Source organism: Urocampus carinirostris, chromosome 4, assembly GCF_059441175.1.
Source record: "Urocampus carinirostris isolate Australia breed hairy pipefish chromosome 4, RoL_Ucar_1.0, whole genome shotgun sequence".
In the NCBI taxonomy this organism is placed as follows: domain Eukaryota; kingdom Metazoa; phylum Chordata; class Actinopteri; order Syngnathiformes; family Syngnathidae; genus Urocampus; species Urocampus carinirostris.
In genome coordinates, this window is record NC_142352.1 from 18,839,558 (window position 1) to 18,851,474 (window position 11,917).

The window sequence follows — 11,917 nt, forward strand, 5'->3', positions numbered from 1 at the left end:
CTTGTTGTTCTGGGTTGGCAAGGCTCAGAGCTTTGTGACCTCAGTCGGCCATCTTAGTCTTGGCCCATGCGACCCCTACCCACTGGGGGTTTTCTGGGGTGAAGGAGCCCTGGTAGAATAGAGCGAAAGCTATTTGCACTTTCCCTTTTAAAGAGATGATGTCAGGGTCACTGGATGCGGGGCCCGTGACCGGTGGGTGTCCCTGTTGATGAAAACAAAGAAAGAAAACAATGAGAAAATATAAAAAACACAGAGAGCAAGAAACAGATAAGGATTAGAGAGAAAATAGAAAAAAATGAGATAGAACAGAAGAAAAAAAGGGAAAAAAAAGAAAACGAGAATAATTCAATTGTGTCCAATAAAACAATAAACAATAACAAAGAGAAAAATAAAAAACAGAGAGAAAAAGAAAACAGTGTGAGATAAAAAGAAACAAAAACAGAGAGAAAGGGAGAGATGGAGAGAGAAAGAAAACAGAGCGGGATGAATAGAAAGAATGAAAAATAAGTTATAGAACAAAAGAAGGAATACCAGACAGGCAGAGGGAGAGAAAAAGAAGGAAAATCAGAGAGGGTGAGAAAGAAATAAGTAAATAAACAAAGAGGGAGAAAGTGAGAGAGAATGGTAAAAAGAGAAAGAAAATCAGAGAGCAAAAGAATGAGGAGTGAGAGAGAGCGAGAGAGTGAGAAAGCGCAAGCGAGAGAGAGAAAATCACATGCATTAAAGACCAGCCCAAAAGGAGGAGGCATAGTGGATTTAATAAATAAGAAATTGTCCTCAGATCCACTGCAGCAGCCTTTGTATTTAATTGCACGCTATTGATTTTTCCCTCTCAGCGTCTATCGTTTCATTCTTGAGCCTTGCTCCCATTTAGGAACAATCAGGTTACCAAGGTGGGCCACCAAGTCCAATGTCATTTATTCCCTTTCCAGAACCTCCTCCTCTTCTTCACTTTCTTCCTCCTCTTCTCCCTTCGTCCCCGTTCTACCTCTCCTGTTTTATATCCCTCTCTTACAGCAGGTGCTTTTTGTGTCTTATTTTTCCTGGTTTCTTAGCTGCCAAGGTTATCGTAACGTGACTTTGATGGCTTCCCATCTGTTCGTCAAGGGGTTTGATAAATGGAAAAGATAGGGCGCACGGCAGTAAATTCTTTTTTTGCTTTTAATAAAAAGCATTTAATATTTTCAATCCAGTGTGAGAGTCCCTAATAGACCAGAAAACACAAGAAAAGTGCACACATCAATGAAGGTCATCAAAATGTGTTTGTTATCACCATTTACTGCTGCTCTATTGTTTCAAAAAATGAGAATTTTGACAGAACGTTCTTTATCTCCCGCATCGCAATTACAAGAAACGTCGACACTCACAAATCATCACAATTACACAGAAATTGTGCAAGTCTTTTAAGTGTTTTAATATTGCCTGGTAATGTGCTGTGCCGGCCCACAGCTGCAGAAATAGTCAACCGGGGATAATGGATCGTGGCTGCACTGATGCTGTTCATTTTAGGCAGAAAGAACGGAAAAAAATGAGCCAACAATTGTGACACAAATTTACTTTTCTGGTCCCCACTCTCAGCAATACTTGACTGGGGGTAATGGATTGCAGCCAGAACAGTGTAGTTTGTTTTAGGCAAAACACATTGGCAAGCATGGCTGCGCGGTGGTTAGCGCGTGTACGGCACAGTTCTGAGGTCATGGGTCATGGGTTCAAATCCAGCTACCAACCTTCCTGTGCAGAGTTTACATGTTCTCCCCGTGCTTGCATGGGTTTCCTCCTGGCACTCCAGTTTCCTCCCACATTCCAAAAACATTCATGTCAGGTTAATTGGCCGGTCCAAATTATCCATGGGTGTGAATGAGCGAGCGAATTGTCTGTCCCTGTGTGCCCTGCGAGTGGCTAGCAACCAGTGTCCCCTGCCCAAAGATGGCTGGGATGGGCTCCAGCACCCCCACGACCCTACTGAGGATAAGCGGTGCAGATAATAGATGGACATTGGCAAGCCACTATGGCCTGAAGCGAAAAAACATTGCGCTCTGCCTGCCCCCGCACTCAGCAATTGTCGACGGGGGTTATTGGATTGCAGCCACAAACACGCATTTCACTTTAGTTGACACCCCTTCCGACAAAAGTGTTTTCTGATGGTCCCTGCTTGAACCAATATGGGATTGAGTATAATTAATCATGGCCGCACAAGTGCAGTTCATTTTAGTTTGAGATAAAGTCACGGCAAAAAAGGAGCTACTAAACCCAACAAAGATTTGCTCCACCAGTCCTCCCCTTGCAGGAATATAGGATGGGGAATAAAGGATCGCCGCAGCACAGGTGCAGTTCACTTTTTTAAAATTAATACAGACGCTGCCCTACATACGAACGAGAAAGGTTTCAGACGATCGTTTGTAAGATGAATTCGTTCATACGGTATATTTTGTATGGAATGTATGTTTAAGGTTTATATAAGTGTGTTTAAGGCTTGTATAAGCAACCTGTATTGTTTTGTACCAAAAAGTAAACTTTACATGAAATAATATGTTCTATAAAGATAAATAAAGTTAAGATTGACATAATTTTGAAAGATGAGCTTCCCCTTCCGTGGCAGAAAATGGCAGAAAAAAAGCGATCCAACCGTTTTCTCAACCGCATCAAGCTTTCTTATTCCAATTTCATTTCAAAAGAAACGGCTCGCCTCTTCTTTACACTTTACACCAACCATATTGAATGGATGCACGAGATATTAAATAATAAAAACGTCAAAGTTCTTCAGCGCACTGGAGATACAGTATAGAATGTTTACACACGAACTAGGAAGTAGAAGCTGGATTTCTTCTTCGGGGTGGAAGCTGGGTGACGTCTCACAGCGCCACTACGCGCCGGTAGCGGTGGAAATTAGCTCTACAGTAATGTCCTGTACTCAGAAAAAGGTGTACACAATACAAACTTACAGCCATGTCAAAGTATTTTTCGATGTAAGTATCTACCGTTTTTCGTAACTCGAATGGTTGTAAGTAGGGGAGCGTCTGGATATTTATATTTTTTATGTTTGTTTCTAAACTGGATTTTTCTCAGTGGTTGTTACCGTTTGGAAAGATGTTTCCTTCCCAGCTGCTGCCATTAAATGTCCCTATTTGTTAGCGCGAACTATGCGTGCTCTGAGTTGAGTCTGAGGCGACTTCACCTTAAATGTTGCCAACAAAGACACAGTAGCTTAACCTCATCAGCTTTCAAATCATACCCGTCAACAGTGCCAAGTCTCGGGGCCACCAGTTTATATTTTTTACGTAAAAAAGCCGAGCAACTGGAAGGAATCCTCCCCTTTAAATGCCGACTTGACATTTGCCGCCATTACGAGCACGCCGTGCTCTTTCATACTAGGAATAGCAATTAGCCCACAAGAAAATGTCAGGTGAATTAGAGACCGCTGAGGTGTACTTAGTAATGTGGTCAACTCTTTGCCATATGATCTCATTAGAAACAATTTTGAAAAGTGAAGTTTTGGGTCATTGAGTGTACAAAAAGTGTTTTCGATAAAAGGTCTCGGACATTCTGTCCAAATACAAACAAGAAACTAAATTACAGCAGATTTGACATTTGTTTGACAGGCAGTGGCAAACACTGTGCATAACTACAGTGGAACCTCGGTTCTCGACCATAATCCGTTCCAGAACCCTGTTCGAAAACCGATTTGTTCGATCACCGAAATTATTTTTCCCATTAAAAATAATGTAAATTGTTTTAATCCGTTCCAACACCCTGAATATTTACCGTGAATGTTTAACGTTAACATAAAGCTAACTTTATCGGACTTCGATTTGTTCGAACTGAGAGGCGTTTGAAAACCGAGGTTCCATTGTACTGTGCTTTGGTTTTAATGGGAATTGGGGAGCCCCTTCATTTGACAGGAAGTCGCCTGGATTCCATTTCGCAATCAGTGACTACGCTTACATGCAAGCAATAATCCCATTGGAATCAAAATATCTAATTTCTGGACCAATATAAATGAATAGTTTGCAAAACTAGTGAAGAAGTAATAACCGTGTATACATAGCTTTTGCGAGTATTCCCGTTTTAAAGGCAAAACGGGAGTGACAACATTACACATTTCTGCATTTAACTTTTTACAACCGTACTGATCAATAAACCCAGTTATAAGATAATCATAACGTGTGAGAATGATATATCTGTATTTCTGACGCATGTGACCTACCGTGCCCTCTTCTGCGCGTATCGGACAGTTGTGGCGTTCACACAGGTTTTAATCTGATTTATTTGTATAACAGGCATGTCCGTGTACAGCTAAAAGGGACCTAAGAAGGCCTCTATTTAGTGTATTTCCAAGGATGATCTAATTCTTGTCACTCATCAGATCCAACAAGGTATCGCGCGCTCCAAAAGTGAACTCCATTGCTGCATCCCATGTGTTTAAAAGATGTTCTTGTACGTGGCTTGCCATAAGCATTGACTTACACCATACATGGATGGACACAACAGTGACATCCGCCATATTACTGTTTTTCAACCAGTGTGCTACCATCCATCCCTATCAGTAGATGGCAGTAGATTACCATTTGATTACTTCTTAGATACAAATAATCTGTTCATTAGAACAGAACAGGGATTACATTAAGTAACCATTAGTTTGTGATGCTGTTTAAGATTGCACTGCAAAAACAACAACTAATAAAGGTAAAATATTGTACACAATATCATTGATTTTAACCATTTCTTTATTTTAGTAGAAAATAAAAGTAAAGAAACAATTATTTTTGTTCCTCTGGCAGATACTGTTTGCTCTTTAAACCTTGAAAAACAAGTTAATTATATTGTAAAATCTTAAACTACGGTAAAATCTTTAAGAAAACCAAAAACTTTTGTTACCTCCTCGGCCATGGTGAACAATGTTATATCTTCAATTTAGACAACAAGGTAGTTTAATTCCCAAAAAGTAAAACATACATAACAAATAGAGTCTTTTTCGGATTACGAATTGCTCCGGATTATACAGTGGACCCAAGATCAGTGTTGGGACTGCTAATAGGGGTAAGATCTTGGGCCCGGGCCTGAACCCGAGCCAAACACGACCAGAAATTCGGGCCAGGTTTGGGCTTAAAATGTCAAGCATTAAGTCGGGCCCGTCTGGCTTCTCTCTCTCGAGGTCTTTTTTTTTTACCCCTTCATGGGTGATTTACACTGCATGCACTTACTTTTACTCAAGTAATTATTTAAAAAAAGGGAATGCTTACCAAACTATCAGTTAAAAACCAAATCACAAAATCCAAAGAAATTTTCTTCCTCAGTGGGGCGAAAAAGGTGCGGGTTCCTCCTTTCACCTCCCTCACGTCAGATGTCACTTCTGCTTCTTGCCAATAGCTTACAAGCTTTACAAACTTTCTTACTGGTTCTTGGCCCAAATCTTTCACTATTTGTAGCTTGTCATCTGCATAATTTGATTTGGTTTTTGGTGCCATTTGGTTTACTTTCACTTTTGTTCTCAGCATGTCGCCGAGATGTGCACTTCTGCGCCAAACCGTTCGTTTAGGTGATGCACTTGTTTTGAAAGACTCGGCCCAAGTACACTGCAAGGTGCGCAGTTCAGCTGAAGCGCACAGTTCGCATGGCAGGAGTAAAGCTTCGTGTTTACTTTGGCGACAAATTGAAGTTTCTGCTTTATTTTGGGCTCATTTATCAAATCAATCCGTTGGGTTTGGGCGGGTTCGGGATTATCTACCTCAGGTCAGTAGGGCTGAAATATTTAGGCCTGATCTTGCCTCTACACAGTAATAATGTGTTAAAAAATTCACACTTAAATATGAATCCAAATACTCATAGAGTATAGAGCAGGGGTGGCGAACTAGTTTGACACAAAGAGCCGAATTTTTTAACTGTGACGTTCAAAGAGCCACACCACGCACTGACCTGCCATGACAGACAGACACACAAACACACACAATTAAAAACATATTATTTCCCATAACACACTCCTCTCCTTACACTACAAGTATTGCTCTTGTGTTGATTTCAAGGAAAGTGTCCACCCTCAATACACATTAAAAAAAAAAACTAAACGTGAAACAAGGCAAAGAGCCACAGTATATATGATGAGGCAAAGAGCCGCATTCTTATTGGCCAAGAGTCGCATGCGGCTCTAGAGCCACGTGTTCGCCAGCCCTGGTATAGAGTATGAGTTGCAACTTCCGCCAAACTATGAAAAAAAACTGTCATTTATAATACGAAATATACGGTAAAAGAAACTGGTTCTGTGAATTGATTTTCAAGCATTTTCGACAGACAATCTGCCTCGAGATGTTTTTTAAGACAAAAAGGGTGTCTTGAATCGAAAAAGGTTGGGAAACACTGCTCTATAAATAGATGGATACACCATTTTCGCCATGGGGCAGTAATTAAAACACAAATAGAGAAATAAACCTATACCCCTGATGCTTTTTTAGAGAGTGAGACGGAGTTTGCATGTAATATTTAGGTCTGTACTACAAGTCCCACAGCGGTATGATGCAGAAGAATATTCTGGATGAGGGAAACTGCCAAACAATCAGATAACGTAAACTTGTATTCATGCACGAGCAATCAGAAAATGAAAGGACTAACTCAAACCTTGCAATGGGAAAACTGACGGTCAGACTAAGACCTTGATCGGATTACGTGGTTATACACGATGCATATACTGAAAATATTCCGCTTCCAATAGGATTATTACCTGCATGTAAACGTAGCCCCTTTTTGATTTGCGCTAGTCATGGGTGGGGTATGGAAGATCATTCAAAGGACAGATTGTCATCATAACATTTTGAGATATTTTTCTTTTGCGGTGTCAATAAAGTTGAATTGTATTGTGTGTTATTCAAGACAAATTCACACAATCTTTCTTTGCACTCACAGAGAGCACACCATATACAGTATCAACAAGCCGCAGAAGCAAAACCAGACAATAAATATTTTAATACTAAACACACAATAGTGGCTCTGTGCTATCAATAGAGAAAATGCCTGGAGAAGGATCTATCAACCCGGAGAGGTGACAAAGATGGAGATGTGACAAAACTACAGGAGTGAGAAGACGTTGAAGTAACAACATGCATGGATAAAATGTGCACAGATGGAGAGGAGGGAAGACAAACACGGTCAAGGCAGGCTCCAGCCAAATTTGACAAGGAATTGTTATGAACTACAAAACAGACGCTGCCCTACTTACAACATTCAACTTACGAAAAATGGTAGATACGATCATTTTTTCCGAAATATCGAAAAACCTCCGGACATTGCTGCAGGTTAGATTTTGTATTGTGCACCTTTTTCCAAGTAGAGGACAGTGCTGTTGTGCTTCTTTCCGCCACTACCGGCGTGTGGCCGTGAGAGAGCTCACACAGCATCCACCCCGAAGAAGAAATCCGCTTCCTCTTCCTAGTTTGTGTGTAAACATTCTATACTGTATCTCCAGCGCGCTAGGAACTTTGACATTTTTATTATTTAATATCTCGCGCAATATGGTTGGTGCAAAGTGCAAAGAACAGGAGTTCGCGTTTCATTCTTAAATAAAAGTGGAATATGAACGCTTGGTGCGGTTGAGAAATCGTTTTGTTTTGGCCACTTTCAACCACGGAGGAGAAGTCTTGAAGCTCATCTTCCAAAACTAAGTTAAACATAACTTTATTTATCTTTATAGAGCATATTATTTCAAGAAATTAGTATTTTTAGTACAAAACAATACAGGTTAATTATACAAACCTTAAACATAAGAAAATATAGCACTGAAGCAACTTACGAACGATCTCGTACGGCAGCGTCTGTAATATAAATTGAATTCCACACAACATAAGACAAAGAAATTATTGAAGACTCTTTCCAAGACGGAAATAAAATGTTCTAAATGAAGGCAGGTTAATTGAAGACAATCCAGTTTACCTTTTTCATAAAGGTCAAAAGAATGGAAAAATACAACGAATTTGATTCATAAAGTGTTGGGATTACAAATGTTTCTTGAATAAAGTGAGACAAATTATCCTAACGATAAGCTCAATTTAAGAATTATTTTCGACCTACATTACACAACAAATATTTAAAATGAGAAAAAGACTCTACCAGATAAGGCAATCTTGCTTATTTTATTATGTTTTAGTTTTTGCAAAATGATCCATCAACAGAGCAAGTATATGATACTTGCAACGGGTGCTAATTTTCTTTTCTTTCTATTATATATATATATATATATATATATATATATATATATATATATAAAACCCATGTGGATCCACATTGTAAGAGAAATCACTTCTAAAATGATTTTAAATTTTTAAAGATGGTAGTGTTGCTCATTTTTAGAAATATGTTCCTACTACATTAAGGAAAATATACAATGACTTTCAAATTGCTACATACACTACACTGTTAGCATCCATGAGTACTTCAAAGAGCACATTGGATGTGACGTCTCGTGTCCTCTTCTGCACATATGGGACAGTTGTGGCAATTATACAGGTTCTAATCTGATATATTTTCTGACAAGTTCTTAGACAGCTAGAAGGGACCTAAGAAGGCCTCTATTTAGTCTATTTAGCTCTCAGGTGAAGGTTCTACAACAGTTACCATGTGCGAGGTACTTTCTACAGAAAAAGTTATATATCATGATATATTCTAGTACTGAATTTGAAAACAATGAAGTCGTTTTTCAAAATTGATAGTTTTAATTTTATGTTGTTGGCTAATTAAAAGGCTTATGAAGGCCTTTATTCAGTCCATTCAGCTGCTAGCCGCTGGATTTACAACAGTTATGGTGTTGAACCTACACCTACCTAATATCTGAGAAGACAAAATTAGCTATCGTGATTTTTTTAAGATAGATAGATAGATAGATACTTTATTCACCCCCGTAGGGAAATTCACACTTCCAGCAGTCTACCCCGTTGTTTATTAACAGATTAACATGATGCCCTAGGGGTGCTTGTAGCGGAGTGAATGACGTCACACGCCAGCCCAAAAGTTCGACATCCCTGCGGCAGATGGACATCTTTTTCTTTGTGTCCAGGGATACACCACCTCGTGTTAGCGAGTCCGTCTCCTCTCCGATTCCCCTAGGCTATCGTGTCTCTGTATAGCGACGCTGAAGCCGGATTGCTCCGGGTAGCTCCGGAATGCTAAACATGAGCCACGTTTCCGCAAAACACAGCAACTGCGCTCCCTGTGCGCTTCGATGTTTTCCACCAGAACTCGTTGATCTCATTTGGTAGTGAGTTTGCATTTACCATGATTGCGGATGGTACCGAAGACTTATAACGGCACTAGCCGCTTAGCTAGCTCCGGTTCTTCCTCCACGATAGGCCCCTTCATCACGCCGGCACGAGAATTCTTCAGGGCAAGGAGATGATTCCTTGAATAAACACATTTTTGTGCGCTAAAACCCATGTCCATAGGATATAAGTAATCCATAGTGTAGTTGTCAAAACGGGAAGAAAAACACCAAAGATAGAAGCAGACAATAAAACAAAAAATCACAAAAAGTGAGAGATAACAGGGGAGCTGCTGGAAAAGGCAGCCGCTCATGGCAGCGCCGCTTTGATGTTATGTAATTTAAGTCTAATTTACAGACTTATGATAATGATGAAAAGTATGATAACTTTTTTTCTATTGGACGAGTACAAAGGAGATTTCATGGGAAGCTCGTTCCTTATTTTGACTACTGTTCATGGTTTTGACTATCGCATCGTTGTCACGATCGGCCAATCATGTTGCTGTTCTTTGATTCGCACATCCTTTGGGGCTGATCTGTTTACAATAAGAGGGGCCTCAAGAGGGCTTAAGGAAGAGACAGCATTATTTTACCTGAAAGACCCTCTTCTGGTCCTCCTTGCATGTTCAAAATCAACTGATGACTTCGTGCCTTATTTTAAGGGGCTATTAACATTTAAATTTAATCATGAAAATGGCTTTAATATTAACCATGGGCTAAATTTATATATTTTCCATCAGGCAATTCAGGAGGTAGAGCGGTCGTCTAGGGACTAAAGAGGTCACATGTTTGATTCCTGGCTCCGCCAAGTTAAATGTTGACGTATCCTTGGGCAAGACACTAAAACGCTAATGCCCCCAAAAGCAGGTAAGGTGCCTTGCATGGCTGACTTAGCTATCAGTGTGTGAAAGGGTAAAGTGTGAGTTACATTGTAAAGCTCCTTGGAGGTTCTCAGTAACTGGTTAAAGCGCTTAAAAAATGCAGTCCATATACCATAAAAAGCATATGAAAGCTTCTATATAGTCCCTTATCCATTATATTTTACAATGTGCTGCTGACACATAGATACTATTGCAAAGAAACAAAATTAGACATTTAGTCTAATTCACATAATTTGAAAATAAAGAGCATCCCTACTATTTATCTGCGCTAGTTTTATCAGACATATTGTTGGCCAACTGAAATCAATATCCACAGCATTTAAGTTACGATGAGTACCTACATCTACTTAATCTTCTAACAGACATAATTATCTATAGCGAGTCGTTTTAGTCTAATTTACAAAAATATTGTTTTCTTCAAAAAGAAAAAGAAGTAGATCACAACTGAGCCCCACTAGTAGATGTCTTCACCAACTCACTTATCATCAATGGCAGATTTCCACTCCAATCTGCCCTAGGTCACAACTCTTTAATTATCCAAAGAGGTCAGAGGTCACAGACACTTATCATACGGCGTGGGTCAAAGGTCAGTTAGTTAGGTCAAAGCAGTAGCAGGGCATATGGGGGATCCGAGTTCGAATTCTGCAGCTCGTAACCGAAGTGTCAGTCGTCAGGGAATGATCAGGAGTGGCCAAGAGACTGCGGACGTCTGTCTTGTAATTAAAGTCTGTGGTTCAGGGAAAACTTGCGTGAGAAAGTATCTTTTATTCTCATTATTTAATAAATATAAATTCAACAGTCCCCTATACAGTATGCATACAATGAATAATAATGGAGGAATAATACATGTGAAATCACAGCAGTTCCTCCATATCATTATCGTTTCGTTCAGTTCACATGATCCTAATCCTTACAAGGACTAGTTCAGGACAGCATTGTGGCTTTACAAATTTTATTTGACTACATTTTCTAGGGCTAATGTTGGAAATTGAAGATCAAGCCATACAGCAAATTGCAAGGCACATATAATTTATCCATTATTTGCAACACTTATTCTCAGCAGGGTCACGGGGGTGCTGGAGCCCATACCAGCCTACTAAGGGTAGTGGGCAGGGAACACCCTGAACTGGTTGCCAGCCAGTCGCAGGGCACAGAGACAAACAATTCACTAGGTCAGTCACACCCAGGGTCAATTTGAACCGGCCAATTAACCTGACATGCATGATTTTTGAATATGGGAGGAAATTGGAGTGCCCAAAGGAAGCCCACGCAAGCACGGGGAGAACATGTTAAACAGGAAGTCTGAGGCGTGTTCAGGAGAGTGAGCGATTGCTATCGCTAGCTATCGCTAGCTTCTGAAAGGCCAATGATTATTGAGCGCTCGCGTGCCCGAGTAATCACGGGAGAAAGACCGCTTACTTTGATTTCCAACATGGCGTCGACAGTGCAGAAGATGGAGGATCTCACCCTGACGAGTGCTGTTGGCGATGTAATATATCGTCTTACATTGCCTGGTAATGTTTGTGAACAATGCAAGACAGGTATGACCCTTCCACTGCGTTTAGGATAACCTTAACTGTGTCAATATGCGAACTGTCGCTCATATCAGCCAACTCGCTCAAAGCAAGCTGTAGAACGAAATCCATTGTACTGTCGTCGGCCATTTTGGATCAGTAAGGCAATCACAGTGAGCGATTACAAAACGTTCAGCAGTGCGCGGCAAGCGATTAACAAGCGACTACATGTCTGATTACTCTCCTGAACACGCCTCTGGTAGCTGGATTTGAACCCATGACCT